Consider the following 24,793-nt stretch of genomic DNA (forward strand, 5'->3'; position numbering starts at 1 on the left):
GCTAACAAGGGAGCTTGGTTTTGATGGAGGTCTCTTTTAGAAATGCGTGTGGCTAACAAGGGAGCATGGTTTTGATGGAGATCTCTCCAAGAAATGTGTGTGGCTAACAAGGAGGGTATGGTTTTGATGGAGATCTCTTACAAGAAATATGTGTGGCTAACAAGGAGGGCATGGTTTTGATGGAGATCTCTTTAAGAAATGTGTGTGGCTAACAAGGGAGCTTGGTTTTGATAGAGATCTCTTTAAGAAATATGTGTGGCTAACAAGGGAGCTTGGTTTTGATGGAGGTCTCTTTAAGAAATGCATGTGGCTAACAAGGGAGCATGGTTTTGATGGAGATCTCTCCAAGAAATGTGTGTGGCTAACAAGGGGGGGCATGGTTTTGATGGAGATCTCTCCAAGAAATGTGTGTGGCTAACAAGGGGGCTTGGTTTTGATGGAAATCTCTCCAAGAAATGTGTGTGGCTAACAAGGGGGCTTGGTTTTGATGGAGATCCCTTCAAGAAATATATGTGGCTAACAAGGAAGCATGGTTTTGATGGAAATCTCTCCAAGAAATGTGTGTGGCTAACAAGGGAGCTTGGTTTTGATGGAGATCTCTTAGAAGAAATGTGTGTGGCTAACAAAGGGGCATGGTTTTGATGGAGATCTCTCCAAGAAATGCGTGTGGCTAACAAGGGGGGCATGGTTTTGATGGAGATCTGTCCAAGAAATGTGTGTGGCTAACAAAGGGGCATGGTTTTGATGGAGATCTCTCCAAGAAATGTGTGTGGCTAACAAGGGGGGCATGGTTTTGATGGAGATCTCTCCAAGAAATGTGTGTGGCTAACAAGGGGGCTTGGTTTTGATGGAAATCTCTCCAAGAAATGTGTGTGGCTAACAAGGGGGGGCATGGTTTTGATGGAGATCTCTCCAAGAAATGTGTGTGGCTAACAAGGGGGCTTGGTTTTGATGGAAATCTCTCCAAGAAATGTGTGTGGCTAACAAGGGGGCTTGGTTTTGATGGAAATCTCTCCAAGAAATGTGTGTGGCTAACAAGGGGGGGCATGGTTTTGATGGAGATCTCTCCAAGAAATGTGTGTGGCTAACAAGGGGGCTTGGTTTTGATGGAAATCTCTCCAAGAAATGTGTGTGGCTAACAAGGGAGCTTGGTTTTGATGGAGGTCTCTTTAAGAAATGCGTGTGGCTAACAAGGGAGCTTGGTTTTGATGGAGATCTCTTTAAGAAATGTGTGTGGCTAACAAAGGGGCATGGTTTTGATGGAGATCTATCCATGAAATGTGTGTGGCTAACAAAGGGGCATGGTTTTGATGGAGATCTCTCCAAGAAATGTGTGTGGCTAACAAGGGGGCACTTTGATCCAGTGATGTACCTGGTAGAGGGGGATCTCATCAAACACTGCCCCCGTCCAGAAGGTATCTGTCCAAAGAATGGTCAAATTTGCATGCAAAAGTCAAACGCTTCACTCCCTCATGCTAAAGAAAAATTTTGTATTGGTGATTTTGCAAAGTTCTAGCAAAACTAGTGCCAATAAATTTAGGGAATGATAGAAAGGCTCATGCCTTTTGTTTCAGTGCTAAGTTCCCATGTGAATTTCACATCGGCTTTTTTGGTCTGTGGAATTTCACCTTTACTCAGTGAACTCCAACTCAACATCATACAACACGCACAAACTGAATTCAACCATTTTATTTGTGCATACTAGTTCCCATCAGCAAGGCAAATGAACATTGTATATATGAATGAAGATATCTGTATTTCATGTAAAGCTTTTCAAATCATATTATGATTGTACATACACTGATTTACACAAAACCCACTGACAGTTCTCTCGCTAGGAAGCCTTTACAAGGATAAAATGGTGGCAACAAAAGATCATTATATAAAAAGAATACATAAAAGTATGAGAAATATGACAGAACAGTAAAAATGAAATAAACTAAACTAAACTAAAATTGCTGAGCTCTTTGAAAAAAAAAAATTTCTGATTAGAATTGTTTGGCGCATCACTTGATAAGATTTTGTTAACCATATGCAAAAAATATAAATAAATAAAAGAAAAGAAAAAAAGAAAAAAAAAATTTGACTCAAGCATTTTTGCAATGATTTTATTTACTGTTTGCTGCTATCATCTATTAAAATATGTAAATACAAATCTCACATTTCCAGGAAATGACCCCAAAATAGGTTGTCTTGATTATCTGGGGAACATTAAGTCACACTGTAATTTTTATATCACTTTAAGAGATAAATTTCTTCTTTTTTTTCTTTTTTTCTGTTGTTTTTACCAGCATAACACAATTGTCTAATCTTGTGGACTTGACTCTGTTGATTTAAGGTTATGTTTTTTTTTCAAGTTCATTTTGTGAAAGAGTTGACAGAATCCGGAACAGTAGTTTTGAGACAGAAAATCCCCAAGATTCATTCTAGTGTGATTACCTGTTTCTTCTGTATACACTCTGCTAAAATTCAACAATGGCAGAGAGATCATTAAAACAATTATGCAGATGTATAAAGTTTGCAAAGAAAGAGCAATGGACGGAATATTAATTTGCATGGCAGCAGCAGGTTGTCACAGAATTTTTTTTTTTTTTTTTTTTTTTTTTTACAATCTGAAAAGAATATATCACCATATTGATAAATAACAAATAAACCTTTTCTTTTGTTTTTACAATGTACAACGAATATATCACCACACTGATAAATAATCCACATGTTTAATATGAGCTATAAAGATATGTAGTAAGAGTAAATACAATCCATAAAAAGACAATCATGATCATAAGGATACTGAGACACAAAGGGACTTGCAATGAAAAAAGAAACAAAAAATGTTCTTTGATAAATCAGACTTAGAGATTTAATTCTTTTCTTATACTCTTTGAATCTATCATCAATCAAAATCCAGTAACATTTCATAATATGAAATGATTTGGTCTTTGTACTGATTTTTTTCAAAGGGTTAAAGATTCCTGGCCTTTTAGCAGCACCTGGGCAGTGAGATCATATGCACTGTGTCTGGGGCTTGACACAGGAAAGCAGGGCCCTTCAGCCATCTTTACCTTCCCTAACTTAAGACAGGTACCCATGAACACCTGGGTGGTGTGAGGAAAATCAGAGGAAAATGCCTTCCCCAAGGACACAGCACCACACCCAAACACCGCCTCAAACTCTGCCTCTGTGGTGAACACTGGATCTGAAGTCTACTGCCATGAACACTGATCAGAAGTCCACTGCCATGAACACTGATCAGAAGCCTACTGCCATGAACACTGATCTGAAGTCTACTGCCATGAACACTGATCAGCAGTCCAATGCCATGACATGAACACTGATCAGAAGTCCAATGCCATGAACACTGATCAGAAGTCCAATGCCATGCCATGAACACTGATCAGAAGTCCAATGACATGAACACTGATCAGCAGTCCAATGCCATGACATGAACACTGATCAGAAGTCCAATGCCATGAACACTGATCAGAAGTCCAATGCCATGCCATGAACACTGATCAGAAGTCCAATGCCATGACATGAACACTGATCAGCAGTCCAATGCCATGACATGAACACTGATCAGAAGTCCAATGTCATGCCATGAACACTGATCAGCAGTCCAATGCCATGACATGAACACTGATCTGAAGTCCAATGCCATGAACACTGATCAGAAGTCCAATGCCATGACATGAACACAGATCAGCAGTCCAATGCCATGAACACTGATCAGCAGTCCAATGCCATGACATGAACACTGATCAGAAGTCCAATGTCATGCCATGAACACTGATCAGCAGTCCAATGCCATGACATGAACACTGATCTGAAGTCCAATGCCATGAACACTGATCAGAAGTCCAATGCCATGACATGAACACAGATCAGCAGTCCAATGCCATGAACACTGATCAGAAGTCCAATGCCATGACATGAACACTGATCAGAAGTCCAATGCCATGAACACTGATCAGAAGTCCAATGCCATGAACACCTCCACTCTCTGTATTCACTGTGACTTAACTGATCTGTTCCTCATCCCCACTCTCTGTATTCACTGTGACTTAACTGATCTGTTCCTCATCCCCACTCTCTGTATTCACTGTGACTTAACTGATCTGTTCCTCACCTCCACTCTGTATTCACTGTGACTTAACTGATCTGTTCCTCATCCCCACTCTCTGTATTCACTGTGACTTAACTGATCTGTTCCTCACCTCCACTCTCTGTATTCACTGTGACTTAACTGATCTGTTCCTCACACCCACTCTGTATTCACTGTGACTTAACTGATCTGTTCCTCACCTCCACTCTCTGTATTCACTGTGACTTAACTGATCTGTTCCTCACCTCCACTCTCTGTATTCACTGTGACTTAACTGATCTGTTCCTCACCTCCACTCTCTGTATTCACTGTGACTTAACTGATCTGTTCCTCACCTCCACTCTCTGTATTCACTGTGACTTAACTGATCTGTTCCTCATCCCCACTCTCTGTATTCACTGTGACTTAACTGACCTGTTCCTCACCTCCACTCTCTGTATTCACTGTGACTTAACTGATCTGTTCCTCACCTCCACTCTCTGTATTCACTGTGACTTAACTGATCTGTTCCTCACCTCCACTCTCTGTATTCACTGTGACTTAACTGATCTGTTCCTCACCTCCACTCTCTGTATTCACTGTGACTTAACTGATCTGTTCCTCACACCCACTCTCTGTATTCACTGTGACTTAACTGATCTGTTCCTCACCTCCACTCTCTGTATTCACTGTGACTTAACTGATCTGTTCCTCATCCCCACTCTGTATTCACTGTGACTCAACTGATCTGTTCCTCACCTCCACCCCTCTACTCTGCTTTGTCTTCCACTGAAATCTGAAATGCACTGGTCATCTGACTCTGGAATGTCTCACCTTTGAGATAAATGTCACAAATAACATGAACTTTAACATTCACTTAGTTTGCGCCTTTTAACAAGCATCACACTGCCATCTGACAAATGCTGTGGTCTCCAGTTTGACGAATGAGGAGCAGTCACCATCAACTGAATACAAGTATCACTGGACAAAATGCTTTGGTCTCATGATCCACGGTGTAGTTCTTTTCAGATAAACAGACAACAATGAACATTAACCTCACTGATTTCTGTGAATACACATACGATACAAAGAATTATCACATACTTTGTTGTCAAAACAATTAATGACCCATCTTCATCAAACAAATTTTGTAATTTTACTGTTTTGGGATTGTGGGTGTGGTGATACTTTGCCCTAATCACACAGTCACCGCATTTTATCTCAAAACACCGTCATGTCTGGCTGCTCAAACTGATCCAAAGAGAAAATGATGATTCCAACTCATGTGCATGCACACAGCTGTTCGAGTTTACTTGGCTGTTTGTCTTTGAAAACATTTCAAAAGCATGAGCTTCAAGTTTTGAGTTTCCCCCATTTCCCCAGAAACAAACGCTATTCCCAGAGAACTAGCAGCTATGATTATATAATTATCACAGTCAACGATACAACAACCATACTCCTGGTCCATAATTATTTTCATATCATATAAATACATTCTGAACACAAAAAAACACACCTTTTTTTATCCCATCTTTGTGTTAAGCACAATTTCATCCTTCAAAAAGAGCATGAAGTTTGAAGGATACCACATACTGATAGACTGTAAAGCACAGGAAGTACACCACGAATACAACAAAATGATATTCTTTAAATCTGCGACAAAAAAGAAAGAGATAAGCACAGACAATGGAAAATCAATGCAAGAAACTAACACAATTCCTAAGAGAATAAACTATTATAGCTGTGAAAAAAAACAGCCAACAAAAGAAAATATAAATGAATAACAATGAACAGAATTACTGACTAAATAATTTTTTTTTTTTAAACATGCAAAAGCTGGCTTCACAAGCCATTATTATTCAGCACATCACAGACTGACCTCAGAAACCCAGCCCCACAATCAGTACATCACAGACTGACCTCAGAAACCCAGCCCCACAATCAGCACATCACAGACTGACCTCAGAAACCCAGCCCCACAATCAGTACATCACAGAAGCTTATGCACAGCTGAGACAACGTAGATCATGCCCACAGTACAAATTACACCAACACACTAAGACACCGCACTACATAAATGATGAACATTGCAGTCAATGCATCACAAAGCCACACAGATGATAGCACTGCCTTCATATTTACATCTTCTTGCTCCAGATCCATCACACTTCACCCCATATGGCAAAACGTACTGATCAAAAGGGAGAAAAGAGAAAAAAGGACTGCTTCTTGATTTTGCCGAACACAAGAAAAGGAATAACTGATCTCTCACAGAATCTGCTCCAGTATCTGTAACTGCTGTCTGTATATACAGACGAGGGCTTTAACAAATATTCAGTTATATACATTTACCATTTTTTTCCTTCTGCTAGAATTCCATGTGAAAGACACAAACTAAGATAACATCTTTAGGTTCTATGTATTAATGTACGGATATGATTATGTGTTTTTATTACCATACACAATTGTAATTTCACTGGGATTTCTGGTTTCCTTTATGAATATGTTTTCAAAAGAAAGGCATTGTCAGAACCAATCTGGAAAGGAAAAACTACCTTTGCAGCACATTAAAGAAAAAGAAAAAGTAAAAAAGATATCACCTTATCCTTGATCAAACACACACTTTGCGTTTCTTCTTCTATCAGTGGAAAAACCGGTGCCTTGTACTGACTAAAAAGACAAAGAAAACATGACAACTTGCAGATTAAACTCTTGACACAACACATGCTTTGTGGGCATAGGATTGCTTTCTCTACATTTTCTGCTTCAGTGTATTGTACTATATAAATTGATAATACAATACTGTTTCACTACAGGATATGTTGGTAATTATAAAGTACTTCTGTGTATGATGCTGAAAATGCTGAACTGGATTATCTAATCAACAAAATAACCAGGGTGAAACTCCAGCTCCTTTTCCTCATGGGCAACCTTTCAGATACACCACATGGTCCTTTCAGATACCATGTAGAATCTTAGAATCCCGTGACATGAAAATGCTTTCATCCCCTACCCCTCTTCACTTGCAGTTCCCTTCGTTTACATGTCCCTCCACTCCTGCTCCATGGATCTACACAAACCCTGCATGTTCTGGCTGTGAAGGAGTCACACACACTCCTGCTCCATGGATCTACACAAACTCTGCATGTTCTGGCTGTGAAGGAGTCACACACACCTTCCTGCTCCAGGGATCTACACAAACCCTGCATGTTCTGGCTGTGAAGGAGTCACACACACCTTCCTGCTCCATGGATCTACACAAACTCTGCATGTTCTGGCTGTGAAGGAGTCACACACACTCCTGCTCCAGGGATCTACACAAACCCTGCATGTTCTGGCTGTGAAGGAGTCACACACACCTTCCTGCTCCATGGATCTACACAAACCCTGCATGTTCTGGCTGTGAAGGAGTCACACACACCTTCCTGCTCCAGGGATCTACACAAACTCTGCATGTTCTGGCTGTGAAGGAGTCACACACACCTTCCTGCTCCATGGATCTACACAAACCCTGCATGTTCTGGCTGTGAAGGAGTCACACACACTCCTTCCTGCTCCATGGATCTACACAAACCCTGCATGTTCTGGCTGTGAAGGAGTCACACACCTTCCTGCTCCATGGATCTACACAAACCCTGCATGTTCTGGCTGTGAAGGAGTCACACACACTCCTGCTCCATGGATCTACACAAACCCTGCATGTTCTGGCTGTGAAGGAGTCACACACACTCCTGCTCCATGGATCTACACAAACCCTGCATGTTCTGGCTGTGAAGGAGTCACACACACTCTTTCCTGCTCCATGGATCTACACAAACCCTGCATGTTCTGGCTGTGAAGGAGTCACACACCCTCCTGCTCCATGGATCTACACAAACCCTGCATGTTCTGGCTGTGAAGGAGTCACACACACTCCTGCTCCATGGATCTACACAAACCCTGCATGTTCTGGCTGTGAAGGAGTCACACACCTTCCTGCTCCATGGATCTACACAAACCCTGCATGTTCTGGCTGTGAAGGAGTCACACACACTCCTGCTCCAGGGATCTACACAAACTCTGCATGTTCTGGCTGTGAAGGAGTCACACACACCTTCCTGCTCCATGGATCTACACAAACCCTGCATGTTCTGGCTGTGAAGGAGTCACACACACTCCTGCTCCATGGATCTACACAAACCCTGCATGTTCTGGCTGTGAAGGAGTCACACTCCTTCCTGCTCCATGGATCTACACAAACCCTGCATGTTCTGGCTGTGAAGGAGTCACACACACTCCTGCTCCATGGATCTACACAAACCCTGCATGTTCTGGCTGTGAAGGAGTCACACACACTCCTGCTCCATGGATCTACACAAACCCTGCATGTTCTGGCTGTGAAGGAGTCACACACCTTCCTGCTCCATGGATCTACACAAACCCTGCATGTTCTGGCTGTGAAGGAGTCACACACCTTCCTGCTCCATGGATCTACACAAACCCTGCATGTTCTGGCTGTGAAGGAGTCACACACTGACCATATTTACTGGTGTCAAAGTATTCAATCTTTATCACTTATTTTGATTGACATTATTGCAATAGATTATTTATTTTGCTGTATTTTGATTCATTTTATTGCAGTGAATGATTAAGAAAAAATGTTACTCCATGAAGCATGAATGAACCAGATAAAAACACCTCTGACTCGGGGTCAATTCATGCTGGAAACAAAAGGACACTTGGTTACAACTGTATAAGCTTTAAAAAAAAATTGTACTTTAAAAAAAGAATATATATATAAAATAAGTTGTCAATACCAAACTCTTAAAAAAAGTAAATTTTTCTCACAGAATAAGATACAGGTGCTGCAAACCAGTAAAAAAAAAAATATGTTAGATTCACAATTAAGCGTATAACTGTGTATGCATCATTATACACCATAAAAGCTTACAAAGCGAACAATATCTACTACACACATACACCATGTAAATGTGACCATTCCTGAGTGCAGACAACATGCTCTAAGTTCTACAGTTCTGGACCATGACATCCTCCCTACAAGGCATAGTACACAGACACCCAAGAAAATTCAACAAAACCTGTACTTAAGCTCTACCATAAATGACATCAATGCTCCACCAGACATAATATTTTCATACCAGCAGATGCTTACTGGAGTACCTAAGATCTTTTTTTTTTTAAATGCAACCTGAAGGCACTGCTATATGCAGAGGAAACAGACAAGATCATGTGTTTTTTTCCATGTTCATGACATGCTCAGTTAAAGGAACTGATGTGAACAGTTCACACAATCTGGACTTCATCTGCTCATCTTAAAAAAAAAAAAAAAAAAAAAAAAAAAAAAAAATCTTTTAAATGATTCAGATCCTGGTAGGTTGTAAAATGGCAGAGTATAATCTTCTTAAATGATTAGGAGATTCTGTAAAGTGGCAAAGATAGTTTGAAAAGGGTTCAGTTTGTAAAGCGGCAGAGACAATTTGAAAAGGGTTCAGTTTGTAAAGTGGCAGAGACAATTTGAAAAGGGTTCAGTTTGTAAAGTGGCAGAGACAATTTGAAAAGGGTTCAGTTCGTAAAGTGGCAGAGATGATTTGAAAAGGGTTCAGTTTGTAAAGTGGCAGAGACGATTTGAAAAGGGTTCAGTTTGTAAAGTGGCAGAGACGATTTGAAAAGGGTTCAGAGTTTGTAAAGTGGCAGAGACGATTTGAAAAGGGTTCAGAGTTTGTAAAGTGGCAGAGACAATTTGAAAAGGGTTCAGAGTTTGTAAAGTGGCAGAGACAATTTGAAATGGGTTCAGAGTTTGTAAAGTGGCAGAGACAATTTGAAAAGGGTTCAGTAAAGTGGCAGAGACAATTTGAAAAAGGTTCAGAGTTTGAAAAGTGGCAGAGACAATTTGAAATGGGTTCAGAGTTTGTAAAGTGGCAGAGACAATTTGAAATGGGTTCAGAGTTTGTAAAGTGGCAGAGACAATTTGAAAAGGGTTCAGTAAAGTGGCAGAGACAATTTGAAAAAGGTTCAGAGTTTGAAAAGTGGCAGAGACAATTTGAAATGGGTTCAGAGTTTGTAAAGTGGCAGAGACAATTTGAAAAGGGTTCAGTAAAGTGGCAGAGACAATTTGAAAAAGGGTTCAGAGTTTGTAAAGTGGCAGAGATGATTTGAAATGGGTTCAGAGTTTGTAAAGTGGCAGAGACAATTTTGTCACCTTTTTATCAGCAAACATGTCAACATTTTTTTCTGTGTGGAAACCTGAACACTGACTGTGACACAACTTGCAACTTCATGTTTGATCTGGTTTTGCTACACAACGTCTGGCTTTAGCAGAAAATCATATTGTTGTTTTTTCCTGTCCTGAAGTGAATTAATGGGGAACTAAATGAACAAACTGCGTGAGATGAAGAAACAAAAGTCATTTTTAAAATTTTTGCTTTCACAACCAACTGTGACTCAAACACATTCATAAATGCATACTTTGTGTATGAATGGAAGCGAATTTCCCCCGCAATAATATGCTTGAAAAAAAAAGCAAAAAAACCCACCAAAACTAAAACAAACAAACAAAAAAAAAGGAAGAGACAAAAGTGTTCCCCCAATAACTTGCTTGAAAAAGAAGCAAAAAAAAACCCAACAAAACAAACAAAATGAAGAAGAAAAAGTAACATGCTTGAGAAAATAAAAGAAAAAGGAGGAAAAAAAAAAAAAAGCACCTTATCAAGAAATGGCCATCCTCCGTGTGCCACACTCACAGCAAAACTTGGCGGTGTGGATGGGGTAAGGGGAACCACACTCGTGACAGAACTTGGACAGGCGGGCAGCAGAGTTGGCAGACGACAGAGCTCCCCCCTGACCCAACTGACTCTTCTTGGCAGACCCTGTCCCGTTCTTGTAATGCAACAACGGCTTGGACGGAAAATCTGGAGGGGTACTGTAGAAGTACTCTTCAGCATCGGCATAATTACTGTCTGGGGATTGATCTCCGCAGCTGTAGCAGAAATCGTCCTCATAGCTGGGTTCTTTTCTGGAGCTGACATACGATAGGGGGGTTCTCTTTGTCTGTTGGTTTTTTCCTCCAGAGTGAAGCCTCCTTTGGGTCGACGGAGCATTCTCATAGCCAGCGTTCTCGTCCGCCAAGTTGTGGTCTCCGATGCCGGAGAGTTTGGGGTGAGGGTTGTGGGAGAACTGGCGGGTCTGGCGGCGGGACTGGGGGGTGGTGGTGGTGGTGGTGGTGGTGGTGGTGGCACTGCTGGAGGAGGTGGTGGAGTGGAGGAAGGTGGTGTCCGGCTGGTTACTGGAGTTCTTGCTGTAGTTCCGTGGGCTGTGCCTAGCGCCGGCTCTGCAACCACACAACATTGTGTGTACTTATAAATAGATCTCTTAATCATTCACCTAGATATATACATTTCTCCTTCTCTCTCCAGTTGAATCTTCAAGATGGTCTGTTGTCATTTTTGCAAGTGTGTGTGGAGAGTGAGTGAGGTTGTGAGTGAAGGTGTATTCTTTCTTTAACATCTTTTCATTTTCAGTAATATTAGACATAGAGTGCTATGTTGTATGTGCTTGCGGGTGTGAGCATGTTAGTGCTTGTGGGTATGAGCGTGTTTGTGCTTGGTAAGATGGAGAGGTCATATGGTGGTAAGAGATGCATGTGTGTTTCTTGAACTGTGCTCAAGTTGTTTATAATGCCCCCTCGTCCAACGGGCTTCGTTGCTGAAAGGACCATAAAACACTGTCATTGTCACTGTCTCTCTATCTCTGTGCACATATCTGTGTGTGTGTGTGTGTGTGTGTGTGTGTGTGTGTGTGAGGGGGAGTATAAAGACAGACACACAGAAAGATGGAAAGACCCATCAGTCAATGAAATTGCACTGTGCATGCCTGTTTCATAATCCAAAGTATGCACATACAAATTATGAAATTCCTCAAGGTCAAAAGACAAATGCAGATTCAAGGACAATTGTTTGGAGAGAGAAAAAGCACACATTGTGAGAATATCACTGCCTCTAGACACACATGACACTGCAAGGAACCCCTCAAATATAGGATTGTGTTGAAAATAGTCAAAGCAAACAGTCAAATGTACCCTGATAAAAATGTATGCAGTACTGAATAGTTTGAAATGTCAATAATATATTTTCATACCAGTGGTGTATGTAAGCACACATGAGAATATGACTGTAAGAGTGTTTGTGTAAGTGTGTATGTAAGCATGTGTTAGTGTGTGTTAATGTGTGTGTGTGTGTGTGTGTGTGTGTGTATACTTGTTTAAGAGTGTTTATGTGTATGTGTGTGTGTGTGTGTGTAAGAGAGAGAGACAGAGACAGAGACAGAGAGAAAGAGAGAGAGAGTGTGTGTGTGTTCACACATAAAAGTGTATGTTTGTATGGATAAGACTTTCCATGCTTCAACTGAAGCAGTATGGCAGTATAGCTGCACTGCTATGTTTGAATGACACAAATTTATCTCATTTCATTCTCATGAAATGAAAAAGAAGGAGAAAAGCTCCTTAGTCCAGAGCATGACAACAGTCACAGGCTGCTGCAGCACCACAGCATCTGATTTGGAACACATCACAATACAACACAGTTACAGAGGAACTCAAGTTCTGCACCACCTGACACAGCACACGGAAATGAGTAAACACACACTTATGCAGGCTCTCTGTCTGTCTGTCTGTCTCTAACTCTGCACTCAAGCACACACACACACACACACACACACACACACACACACCACATCTAATACCACTCAAAGTGAAAAGATTTAAAGAAATTAACAACAACACACACACACAACACACCACTAACACACCCACACATTCCTCTGTGCTGAAGGCTGCTCTGAATCTACGTCTACTCCCTGCCCCCTCACCGTTAAAGTTTCAGATTTAAGAAACGGGAATATGTGACAGGAGAAGGACAGGGGCTACTTCCTCCAGACACACTGTGGCCACAGCACCACGAGAAACACACACAGAGAGCAAGACAGCGTCAGATCGGTTTGTTAAAGGTCAGTCAGACATTACACACAGAGAGCAAGACAGCATCAGATCGGTTTGTTAAAGGTCAGTCAGACATTACACACACAGAGCAAGACAGCATCAGATCGGTTTGTTAAAGGTCAGTCAGACATTACACACACAGAGCAAGACAGCATCAGATCGGTTTGTTAAAGGTCAGTCAGACATTACACACAGACCACCACCACTTCCCTCCAGACACGCTAAAAAAACACAACCACTCCCTCAGTTTACAAGCTGTCTTCTCAAAGTATCAATAATCATCATCTGTATGAGACATTACTTAAATGTCCAGTCACTTGATGGGCTTCCCACAGTATTGTGAAGAAGAAAAAGAAATATACATCTGAAAGAAACACTCTCATGCACTCACATACACATGAACATGCATTAAAACATGCTCGCTTACCAACTGCAGAGACGGAAAACATACATCTCAAACATTCACATGCAACATCTTACAGAAACACTCACGTGCACAAAAACACATGCACACACATGCATGCATACATTCCACCCTTTTACCATTCCAGTACACTTGGCTGTCACATCATTCAACAGGGAATGGAAGGGGTAAGTGTGGGGGGGTGTTGAGGAAGTGGGGGTGGGAAAGAGAGAGTCATGGGTCAGGGAAGAACATTACAGCACACATCAGACCACTGGTTCACTCTCTCTGCACCATCCAGGTACGTGCAACACACCACGCTTTCCTACCAGCATTCTGGATTGGGATTCGAAGCTGAGAAATTTCTGAATCTGCCAAGTTGCATCATTCATGACGTTATAAGCTGTTTATAGCAGTTTCGGATTATTTCTTTCTTTCTTGAAAGCAACCAATCAGAACATATTACTTTGTTCTGTGAGGCATACTTTTTTTTTTCCTTTTTTTTTTTTTTGTTTTTTTTTTGTTTTCAAACCTGACCTTCTGCATCTCATATCAAATACCATGAAAATTTTGAAAACAGAGTGCAGAAACAAGCAGAAATATGAGGTCAGGAAAAATGCTTTACACCAGCCAACTCTCTGTGTTACACATCTGTTTTTAAATTGTTATTACCTAACTTGAAATAACATTTTTCCTGTCAATGTAAACAATTTTTTGCATATACATCAATGCAAAGCTTGTTATTAATATTATCATTATCTTTTATGTACTAACCTATAAATGAACAGTATGCAGTGAGAATCAGGGGAGAAAACTGCAGGGTGGAGTGAGTTAAGTTGCTGACAAGTACCTTAAAATTCAGACCATTAGCTGCACCTTTCTCCCTTGATATGACTCCTGTGGCTAAAATAACAAGCAGATTGTTTGTGGCTTTTCCAGTGTTGTGGGTTTTCCTGACGACACGTTTAGGTCAAATCATGTGTCGCTGTCAGTCTGCAGTCTATTATTTTTAATTCACATTCAATCTCTTCACTGGTTTTCACTCATCATCAATTAAAAAGTCACTGCAAAAGTGTGTTAGTGTTAACTGTTCATGTTTTGTCACCACCAAATTCATACATGGCCTTCATGCACACGAACCATTCAGCTGATGGCCCTTGCTCAGACACCTTCCGTCATGCCGAAAACATGATGCAATGCTTACAATGCAGCTTTCAAACTGGAGGCAATCGAATTGGCCATTTCATTTCACTTTCTATGGCTAATTTTGAGACATTTTTGCACCTGTTTTTGTTGTTGTTGTTTTTTGTTTTTTTTGGTACAACATTTGCGGCTAATAAACAACTGCAGCTTATGTGAGAATAAATTCCCAATTCTTAAAAAAAAATGAGGGGATGTGGCTTACACAGCCCGATTTCACGGTATGCTTGTCGTCAAAGGGCTGTCACCTCACTGAGATAAGACAGAGCTTACAGGTCAACCACAGTTCTTTATTCAGACCTTCCACCCTTGGGGCTGCATTATTTTTTATCAGCAAAACCGGTCAGGACCCTTGGTAAGCAGAGAAACAGCACTAACTGCTCTTCAGTCTCATGCCACACTGATCTCAATTCAGCTAGATTCAACAGCCAAGGGGTTAACAGGCACAGAGCTGCCCACACTGAACTACGTCCTGGTCAGTGGTTCAGCCAACTTCAGCTCTTTGGTCACCACACTGAACTACGTCCTGGTCAGTCGTTCAGCCAACTTCAGCTCTTTGGTCACCACACTGAACTACGTCCTGGTCAGTGGTTCAGCCAACTTCAGCTCTTTGGTCAGGTGCTCATTGTCTTGGCAAGTTTTAAACCACAATGCTTGCTTGTTAGAACTGAGAAATGACAAAGATTACACTGCAGTAACAAGGAGAGAGATAGGTGGGTGAGGGGGAAAGGGGGAATGAGGGATGAGGGTGAAGACTTTGTAGAGAATCAAGTCAAGGGTGAAACAAAACAAGGTACTTACAATGGCTGATACTGTGGGTAACAAACAGAAAAAAACAACAACAAACTTTTAAAAAGCTGTTGCCACAAAATAAATTCTGCTTAAAGAAAATGGTGGTGGTCTCCAATAGGTTATTTCAAATACTTGTTTAAGGAGCATGGGTTACATTAAGAACCAGAAATGTTTCTGTGCCACTGACCAAAAACAAAACACACACACACACAAAGAAGAAAAAAAACATGAAATAAAACAGAAAAAGAAAAGAAAAGAGAAAAACCAACAAAAACTGATGGAGTGATGAAGCATGAACCCAGTGACTGCTGCTGATGAGTTGTCTCATCAGTGAGGGGCTGTTACTCACTGAGGTCAGACTGAGCTATGTCTCATCAGTGAGGGGCTGTCACTCACTGAGGTCAGACTGAGCTATGTCTCATCAGTGAGGGGCTGTTACTGAGGTCAGACTGAGCTATGTCTCATCAGTGAGGGGCTGTCACTCACTGAGGTCAGACTGAGCTATGTCTCATCAGTGAGGGGCTGTCACTCACTGAGGTCAGACTGAGCTATGTCTCATCAGTGAGGGGCTGTCACTCACTGAGGTCAGACTGAGCTATGTCTCATCAGTGAGGGGCTGTCACTCACTGAGGTCAGACTGAGCTATGTCTCATCAGTGAGGGGCTGTCACTCACTGAGGTCAGACTGAGCTATGTCTCATCAGTGAGGGGCTGTCACTCACTGAGGTCAGACTGAGCTAACAGAGCAGGGCGCTGGTCACCAATCTTTATCAGGACTTCTTCCTTTGGGGATTGCATTGCTTTTGTTCAACAGAATCAATGACACAATTCAGAAATGCACAACAAGCAGTTACTGCATTTCAACTTCAGGCCACACTGACTTCCTCAGCAATCAATGGGTTCAGGTGCATGGGTTACATGAAGAACCAGAAATCTTTCTGTATAGCTGACAAAAAAAAACCCCAAGAGAAATGCAGATTAAGATATAATTGCTAAATGATGGAAAAGAAAGAAAGAAAAAGAGGAAACGTCTGCGTTTACAGAAGCAGTGAAAATGAACATGTAACCAGAAAAGAAAACATATCAGACAATGATAACACTGAACACATCATTCTACAGGTTAAAGCTCTTTAAGCAACACATAATTTTTACAAAATCTAACAGGAATACCTAGAACAATAAAAAGTTTCAGATAATGACAAATTCTAAAAATATACACAATGTTGTGCTAAGATAATAATCCTTGATTAGTCAACAAAAAGAACAATACAACAAAATCAAAAAATAAGTATGAAGTGCAATAAATTTTGCTCTTTTCAAAAAGTGAAACATTCATGTCTAGCCAGTGCTTGGATTAACATTGTGTCTTTGAAATATTTTCAGCAGCAAAATGACTGCATTCATTTATTGTTTTAAACAGCATACAGAATCCTGAAAAACAAAGAAAATCATAACTTCTTCAGTACAATACTCCTGCCAGTCTGTTCTGTAGATACTCAAAGGGAAGTCTGAGAACAACTGGAATCAATTTGGAGTTTTTTAAAGTGCTTGCTGGCATATTCGAGCATTTCCACTTTGACCAGTCTTTTTTTATTTCTTCTGTCTTAGTCCATAAGCCTTAAAAAAAAAAAAAATTAAAAAATTTTAAAAAAATTTAAATAACAAAAATCAGCTAAATTTTCAGTACTTGACACAGATCGTTTTCTTTTCAATCGCCAAAGACATGGAACAAGCGCTCCCTGATAACCTCCGTTATTCTGATTCCCTAGCATCTTTTAAATCTGGTCTCAAAACTCACCTTTTCCCTCAGCAATAAGTTCAATTGTGGCAGGTCCACTTCCTTTGCGTTAGCTGTGCTTGACGATGTGTGTATATACATATGTATGTGTACATAACTACATGCATGTATATGAATGTGTATTGTGTGTGCATGTGTTTATGTAAGTTTGTGCCTGCCTATGTGTGCGTATGTGTTAGGGTAGCTGTTAGATACACATGCATGTTAAAATGTATGTATGCAGTGTGTGTGTGTGTGTGTGTGTGTGTGTGTGTGTGTGTGTGTGTGTGTGTGTGTGTGTGTGTGTGGTCACATTTTGGCGTGTGTATGTAACATTGATGTAATGTTTTATGCTAACAAAAGCGTTTTTGTGTGTGTGTGTGTGTGTGTGTGGTCACATTTTGGCGTGTGTATGTAACATTGATGTAATGTTTTATGTTAACAAAAGCATTTTTGTAAAGCACCTAGAGTAGATTTCTGGATAGTGTGCTATATAAGTATCCATTATCATTATTATTATTACCCATTTCCAATGTAAAACAGCTCCAAACCATCTACAATCCATTTTTCACAATCTACCATACTATTCTCATCCTGTATTACCCAGTACACACACCCTTACAGTGTATGCACAAACTTCTATTTCTATCTCATCTCAATGAGACAGACTACAGAGAAAAAGGAGCAGAAACCTATTCTCCATTTAAAAAAAAAAAAAAAAAAAAAAAAATCAATTTCATTTACAGACAACCCCCCAAAAGCTGCATTTCCTGTCAATAAAACCTGAAAGGAAAAACACAACCTCTGTCTTTACTGTTTCCAAAGACACCTAACAAAATGGAAATGAGGTAAAGAGAGAAATGTTAAACAAGAAACAAGCACCAGTACAGTTACTCTCAGGTTACTCTGTGCCTTTGTCTCTCTGACAGTAACAGTGTTTGTTGTCCATCATTTCACCCAAATATCAAACTGAAGCAGAAGCGAAGCAAACTTGGCAAAGGAAACTGTGCGCTATTCTGACAGTGAAGACAAAGCTTTCAGTGGCTTCAGTGGAAATGATGATGACAATGAATAAATGTGACCACCAGTAAAGTTTGGTTGTGTGTATATTGTGTCTTTGTTGTAAGGGTATTCTCATTTTTCTGTTGCCTTGTGCTTTGTGAGTGTGTTCATTTCCTGTGGTAAGGTTTAAGTTAATTATGCCCTTTAGTTTATATCTGTTTTTAATGTGAAATTTCTGGTGTAATATCTGCAGCTTATAAAACACTGCTGCTGTGTGTGAATATATTTCTCATTAAAAAAACAACAACAAAAATTGAGGACATGACTGAAATAGACTGAATTTCAGAGCAATATAATGTCTTTTTTAATCATTGAAACTCAGGTTGTTGTCTACAGTTGTTTACTAAACCAAATCACTGGCACTGGTTACAGAGAATTTCTAAATACCTCACTCAGCTATTGGAAGAATATGCCCTGAAAGAATATGATATTCAAATTGATGGTGACTATGTTACTGATGGTAACTGATGGAAACATAAGAAAATAAAACTAAAACATTTTTTTTTAAATTTAAATAAAAAAGTTCTAATCAAAAGTGTATCTAGTGGTACAGAAACCATTCTACAAAAAGAAAAACGGACATTTACAGTTCTGCACTAGTGCTCCTGCTAATGGCACTGAGAGTGAAAAGACAGAAAACGAAGGACAATTACTAGTGCTCCACTGTCCTTTAAACATCCTCTCTTGCCTCACAACATGCAAACAAGTCTACACATGCACACACATGGTTTTATTCACACACATATACCCTTCACACACACACTTCTGGTTTAATCACATAAATACAACACACACACACACACATCTGGTTTAATCACACATACACAATACACACACGCACACACACACACACACACATATTGGGTTTAGTCACACACACACACAACACACACATACATTTGTATTTGTATTTGTATTTCTTTTTATCACAAAAGATTTCTCTGTGTGAAATTCGGGCTGCTCTCCCTAGGGAGAGCGCGTCGTTACACTACAGCGCCACCCTTTTTTTCTTTTTTTTTGGTATTTTTTCCTGCGTGCAGTTTTATTTTGTTTTTCTTTTCGAAGTGGATTTTTCTACAGAATTTTGCCAGGAACAACCCTTTTGTTGCTGTGGATTTTTTTACGTGCGCTAAGTGCATGATGCACACGGGACCTTGGTTTATTGTCTCATCTGAATGACTAGCGTCCAGACCACCACTCAAGGTCTAGTGGAGGAGGAGAAAATATCAGCGGCTGAACCGTGATTCGAAACAGCGCGCTCACATTCTCTCGCTTCCTAAGCGGACGCGTTACCTTTAGGCCATCACTCCACACACACAAACACACATTTACACACACATCTGGTTTAATCACACAAACACAACACATACACACACACACACACGCACACACAAACAAACACACACATCTGGTTTAATCACACACACACACACACACAGATGTGTACCTGATAGGACCCAGCACGACCTCTGGCAGCAGGAGAAGGCCCCACTCCTGACAGACAGACCAACACCGCTGATCATCACAGCGCCCACAGTCATTACATCAACAGACTGTATGATAATCTGTATGATTGACGGGCGCTATAGCCGAGTGGTTAATGCACTGGACTTTCAATCTGAGGGTCCCGGGTTTGAATCTCAGTAATGGTGCCTTGTGGGTAAAGGGTGGAGATTTTTACGATCTCCCAGGTCAACATATATACAGACCTGCTTGTGCCTGAACCCCCTTAATGTGTATATGCACGCAGAATATCAAACACGCATGTTAAAGATCCTGTAATCCATGTCAGTGTTCGGTGGGTTATGCAAACAAGAACATACCCTCCATGCACACTCCCGAAAATGGAGTATGGCTGCCTACATGGCATGGTAAATAAACAAAAGGGTTATATACGTAAAATGTTACATGTCTGAGTGTGTATGTGTGCATGCCTGAAATATGATTGAATGACACAGGAAACAAATGAGTGCCCAACGGCAGCCATCAATTGGCTCTACCCAGGTAGGCAGCCTGTTGTGCAAATGACCCCGTGTTTGTAAAGTGCTTAGAGCTTGGTCTCCATCTGAGGACAGGTGCTATATCAGCATCCACATTGTGTCAGAATATGACCATCACAACAGCAGAGGAGGCAACCACTGTCCCCACTAATGGGGTTTAATTGATTGAAGTGGAGAGTGCCAGTGCAATTTTGTGTGTGTTGTGTGTGTGTTGTGTGTGTGTGTGTGGGAGGGGGGGGGTAAGGGGAAGGGGGATTTATGTGCATGTGTGTGCTGTATATCTGTGTGTAGTGTTGTGTTGTTTTCTCTGTATGCATGTCTGTATGTGTGTGTATGTGTGTATGTATGTGTATAGCTAAATTTATTTCTTCCTTTTTACTGTTTTACACACACACACACACACACACATTTCACTCTCTTTTTCTTCCTCTCATTCTCACTTTGATCATACCCATTCCCCCTCCCTCCGATCACACCCCATCCATCCCCACCCTTCTCTCTCTTTCTTTCTTCCACCCCCAACCACACCCTCACCAGTCTCTCTCTTCCTCTCCCTCTCCACTGCCCCAAACCCCAACCTCCCCCCTCCCTCCGATCACACCCCATCCATCCCCACCCTTCTCTCTCTTTCTTTCTTCCACCCCCATCCACACCCTCACCACTCTCTCTCTTCCTCTCCCTCTCCACTGTCTCACCCGATCTGCCCCAAACCCCAACCTCCCCCCTCCCTCCACCCCAGCCTTCCCCCCACAGTCTCACCTGGTCTGGTGCCGCCAGGTGCTCCCCTGGCTGACCCTGACAGGTGGCCACCAGACCCACTGCCTCCTGTGGCTGGGGCTCCTTTGGCCTTGGGTCGGGGGGCCTGGTACTGCACACAGTGAGGGTGACACGCCACTGACCCACAACTGTGTGGAGTGATGGCCTGGTGGTAAGGCATTATCAGCTGCTGCCGTCAGGACCACGCTATAGAACTTTTGAACTGAATTCTAGAGCTCAGAAAACCTTTATCCTACGTTAAATTCTTTTTTTTTTTAATTCTTAAGAGCCAGATGTGTGTGTGTGTGTGTGTGTGTGTGTGCGTATGTGTGTGTGTGTGTATGTGCAGATTGCGTAAATAACATTTTGTACTTTTGTTTTATTCTCTAAAAAGTTATTTCAATACTATCAAGCTGAGAATGTGACAATGTGCAGAAATAATATATGATATAATACACACAATGTTAATGTTGGAATGTTGGTGTGCTTTAGCCTTACAATGGCAGGGATTTTACTCAAGTAACAGACCTGATACACTATCTCAGCCAAGAAGGAATCTGCCCAAATACTGGTAAATTTGCATGCGAAGTAAAAAAAAAAAAAAAACAAAGAAAAAGTAATCAATGCAAGCTGTGTTGCCACATTTTCTAACATAATAATTAGGTAACATGTCATAATTAATGCACACTGCATTACAACATTCAAATGACTTTAATGATAAGAAAAATGCCATTCTATAAATTAAGAAACAACCATATGTTGAAAACAACCACCTCCTCCCCAAAAAACTTCACTGCATGAGATTTGCATGTGTGAAAAGAGCTGGAATGAAGAGAATATCCACTCACTCAACCAGTACACACTTTTGGATAATATTACTGTGGTCAGATTTTGGTCTGTCCAAAGTTTGCACTTTCGGCGTCACGCTTTCTGACTATTCTCGCTGTTGGTCTGCTCCCCTATGGAGCCAACCCACTGTCCGGAGACGTTACCTGCATGCGTGTGGTGGCCTGCTTGGCTTTAGCTGCAGCATTGGGTGGCGGCCTGTTGTTGATCCTCTGTGACTGCTCCTTGCAGAAGTTGATGTGTCGTTCTGCAGCCTGCTGGTTGAATCGCCGCGAGCAGTATGGGCACTGGATGTAGTCTGTGCACACACACACACACACACACACACACACACACACACACACACACACACACATACATTTATACAAACAATATGTCTAATACTCTTAAACTAAGACAGTAATTTTCTTTTTTGGTCTCTTTCCTCCTTTCCTCCTCTTCACTTCTCTAATCAGCACAAACACACACTCAAATTTTCCACAAAAATGTAAACGCTCACATACACACACACGCACACACACAAACATTCACATGTACACACACACACACACACACACACACACACACACGAACCAGGATTGATGCTGGGTGGGGGAGGGGGGGGCAGAGGACCTCCCTCAGCCATGGCCTTGGACACCCCGCGGGCTGCACGCACTGTGTTGATGAAATCCTCATGCTTGGCACGCCAGTTGCTCTTGGGAGCAGCTACCTCCTGTCAGCAAACAAAGAAATCAATTGATCAATCAGTGATCAACAAAATCAATACCCACCATGCATAATCAATGATCATTAAAAACAATACCCAGAATGTATATAGATGAATAAGCAAATAAAATCAACACCCAGTATATATATAACTAAATAAAATCAATACCCAGTATGTATATAACTAAATAAAATCAACACCCAGTATGTATATAACTAAATAAAATCAATACCCAGTATGTATATAACTAAATAAAATCAAGACCCAGTATGTATATAACTAAATAAAATCAACACCCAGTATGTATATAACTAAATAAAATCAACACCCAGTATGTATATAACTAAATAAAATCAATACCCAGTATGTATAAGAAAAAAATAAACAAAATCAATACCAAGTATGTAAATAAATGAATAAACAAATAAAAAAATCAATACCCAATATGCAGATAAATGAACAAACAAATAAAATCAATGCCACGTATGTATGAAAATGAACAAGTAAATAAATGAATAAAATTATCAAAAGAAATTGGTAACAGAACACAACAAGTACATAAATGGGGTGTGTGTGTGTGTGTGTGTGTGTGTGTGTGTGTGTGTGTGTGTGTGTGTGTGTGTGTGTGTGTGTGTGTTTGTGCACATGTGCATGTGCATGTGTGTGAGTGTTTGTATATGTGATCACCATTACTCAGTCTGGTTTGAATAACCTTTAGTCGTTCAACAATACACATAAATTATGCAAATTATGAATATAAACAATGATAAAAAAAAAGCATCAATATGCTTAAAGCTAATAGTGTGCTCACACGTTAAACAGCAAATGAAGAATTAAACAAACAAATAAACAAAGAAAAAAACATAGTGCTTCTATCAGTTTCAGTTTTGAGGAGGTGTCTGAGCTTAGGGACAGATCCATATATATATATATATAAAAGAGTATGTTACTTTTCTCTGCAGAGAACCAAGCAAAGTAAGTAGATGTACTTATAGTGCTAAAGTACACCTGCCAATGAAGTTCAAAAATTATCTAAACACACGTTTTTTTGCATCATAAATTGATATCAATATTCCAGGTGATAACGCTGTTTAAATCTTTCTTTTTTTTTTTTTTTTTTTTTGGTATATCTCAATTATTTAAGAAATTCTTTTTAAAGATGGCGGTAGAGGAGACATTGCCATCACCTCAGGCACGCGGCAACATGTAGCTTTTTTCTCTAGATCTGCGCGTTCAACAGGCTGACAGAAACTGCAAAGCGGTCCATTCAAGTTCTCTTTCATGTTCATTCTAGTTGATTCAGTATCCACTTTAAAATATTCATACGCAGTAAACACATCGATGGGTCAATAAGACAACATACACAGACATGTAAATACAATGGAATACAGTGAAGAGAAATACAGCAGAAGACAAAAGATTGAAATAAAAACAAGAACGAAAATGAGCCACGCCCACTGACACACCAACACAGACAGAACCCAATCACCAACATAAACAGACAGAATCCAATAAACAACATAAACTGACAGAATCCAATCACCAACATAAACAGACAGAATCCAATCACTAACATATATATATATATATATATATATATATATATATATATATATATATATATATATATATATATATATATATATTTATATATATACAGACAGAATCCAATCACCAACCACAGACACAGACAGAATCCAATCACAAGCATATACAGACAGAATCCAATCACCAGCATATACAGACAGAATCCAATCACCAACACAGACAGACAGAATCCAATCACCAGCATATACAGACAGAATCCAATCACCACCAACACAAGACAGACAGAATCCAATCACCAACACAGACAGACAGAATCCAATCACCACCAACACAGACAGACAGAATCCAATCACCACCAACGCAGACAGACAGAATCCAATCACCACCAACACAAGACAGACAGAATCCAATCACCACCAACACAAGACAGACAGAATCCAATCACCACCAACACAAGACAGACAGAATCCAATCACCACCAACACAAGACAGACAGAATCCAATCACCACCAACACAAGACAGACAGAATCCAATCACCAACACAGACAGACAGAATCCAATCACCAACACAGACAGACAGAATCCAATCACCACCAACACAAGACAGACAGAATCCAATCACCACCAACA

The 24,793-nt window shown here is 40.5% G+C and overlaps 1 long non-coding RNA gene and 1 pseudogene across 2 annotated transcripts in view; both read right to left on the reverse strand.

Annotated features, from left to right (window-relative positions):
- Positions 1-1,673: 1,673 nt before the first annotated feature.
- LOC143277254 (uncharacterized) lies at positions 1,674-8,168 on the reverse strand. The gene is made up of 2 exons (XR_013053710.1): positions 7,563-8,168; positions 1,674-7,440 (listed from the first exon to the last, which is right to left on the reverse strand). It is a non-coding gene; the product is annotated as an uncharacterized LOC143277254 (long non-coding RNA).
- Position 8,169: 1 nt separating this feature from the next.
- Positions 8,170-24,793, reverse strand: part of LOC143277253 (uncharacterized) — a 31,530-nt pseudogene continuing 14,906 nt past the window's right edge. The window contains exons 4-8 of the transcript XR_013053709.1: positions 22,482-22,620; positions 22,055-22,206; positions 21,066-21,174; positions 19,754-19,800; positions 8,170-11,408 (exon numbers count right to left, since the gene is read on the reverse strand). The product of XR_013053709.1 is annotated as an uncharacterized LOC143277253 (transcript). The remainder of the gene's footprint in view (positions 11,409-19,753; positions 19,801-21,065; positions 21,175-22,054; positions 22,207-22,481; positions 22,621-24,793) is intronic.

The sequence above is a fragment of the Babylonia areolata genome, chromosome 33 (assembly GCF_041734735.1).
Source record: "Babylonia areolata isolate BAREFJ2019XMU chromosome 33, ASM4173473v1, whole genome shotgun sequence".
NCBI classification, from domain to species: domain Eukaryota; kingdom Metazoa; phylum Mollusca; class Gastropoda; order Neogastropoda; family Buccinidae; genus Babylonia; species Babylonia areolata.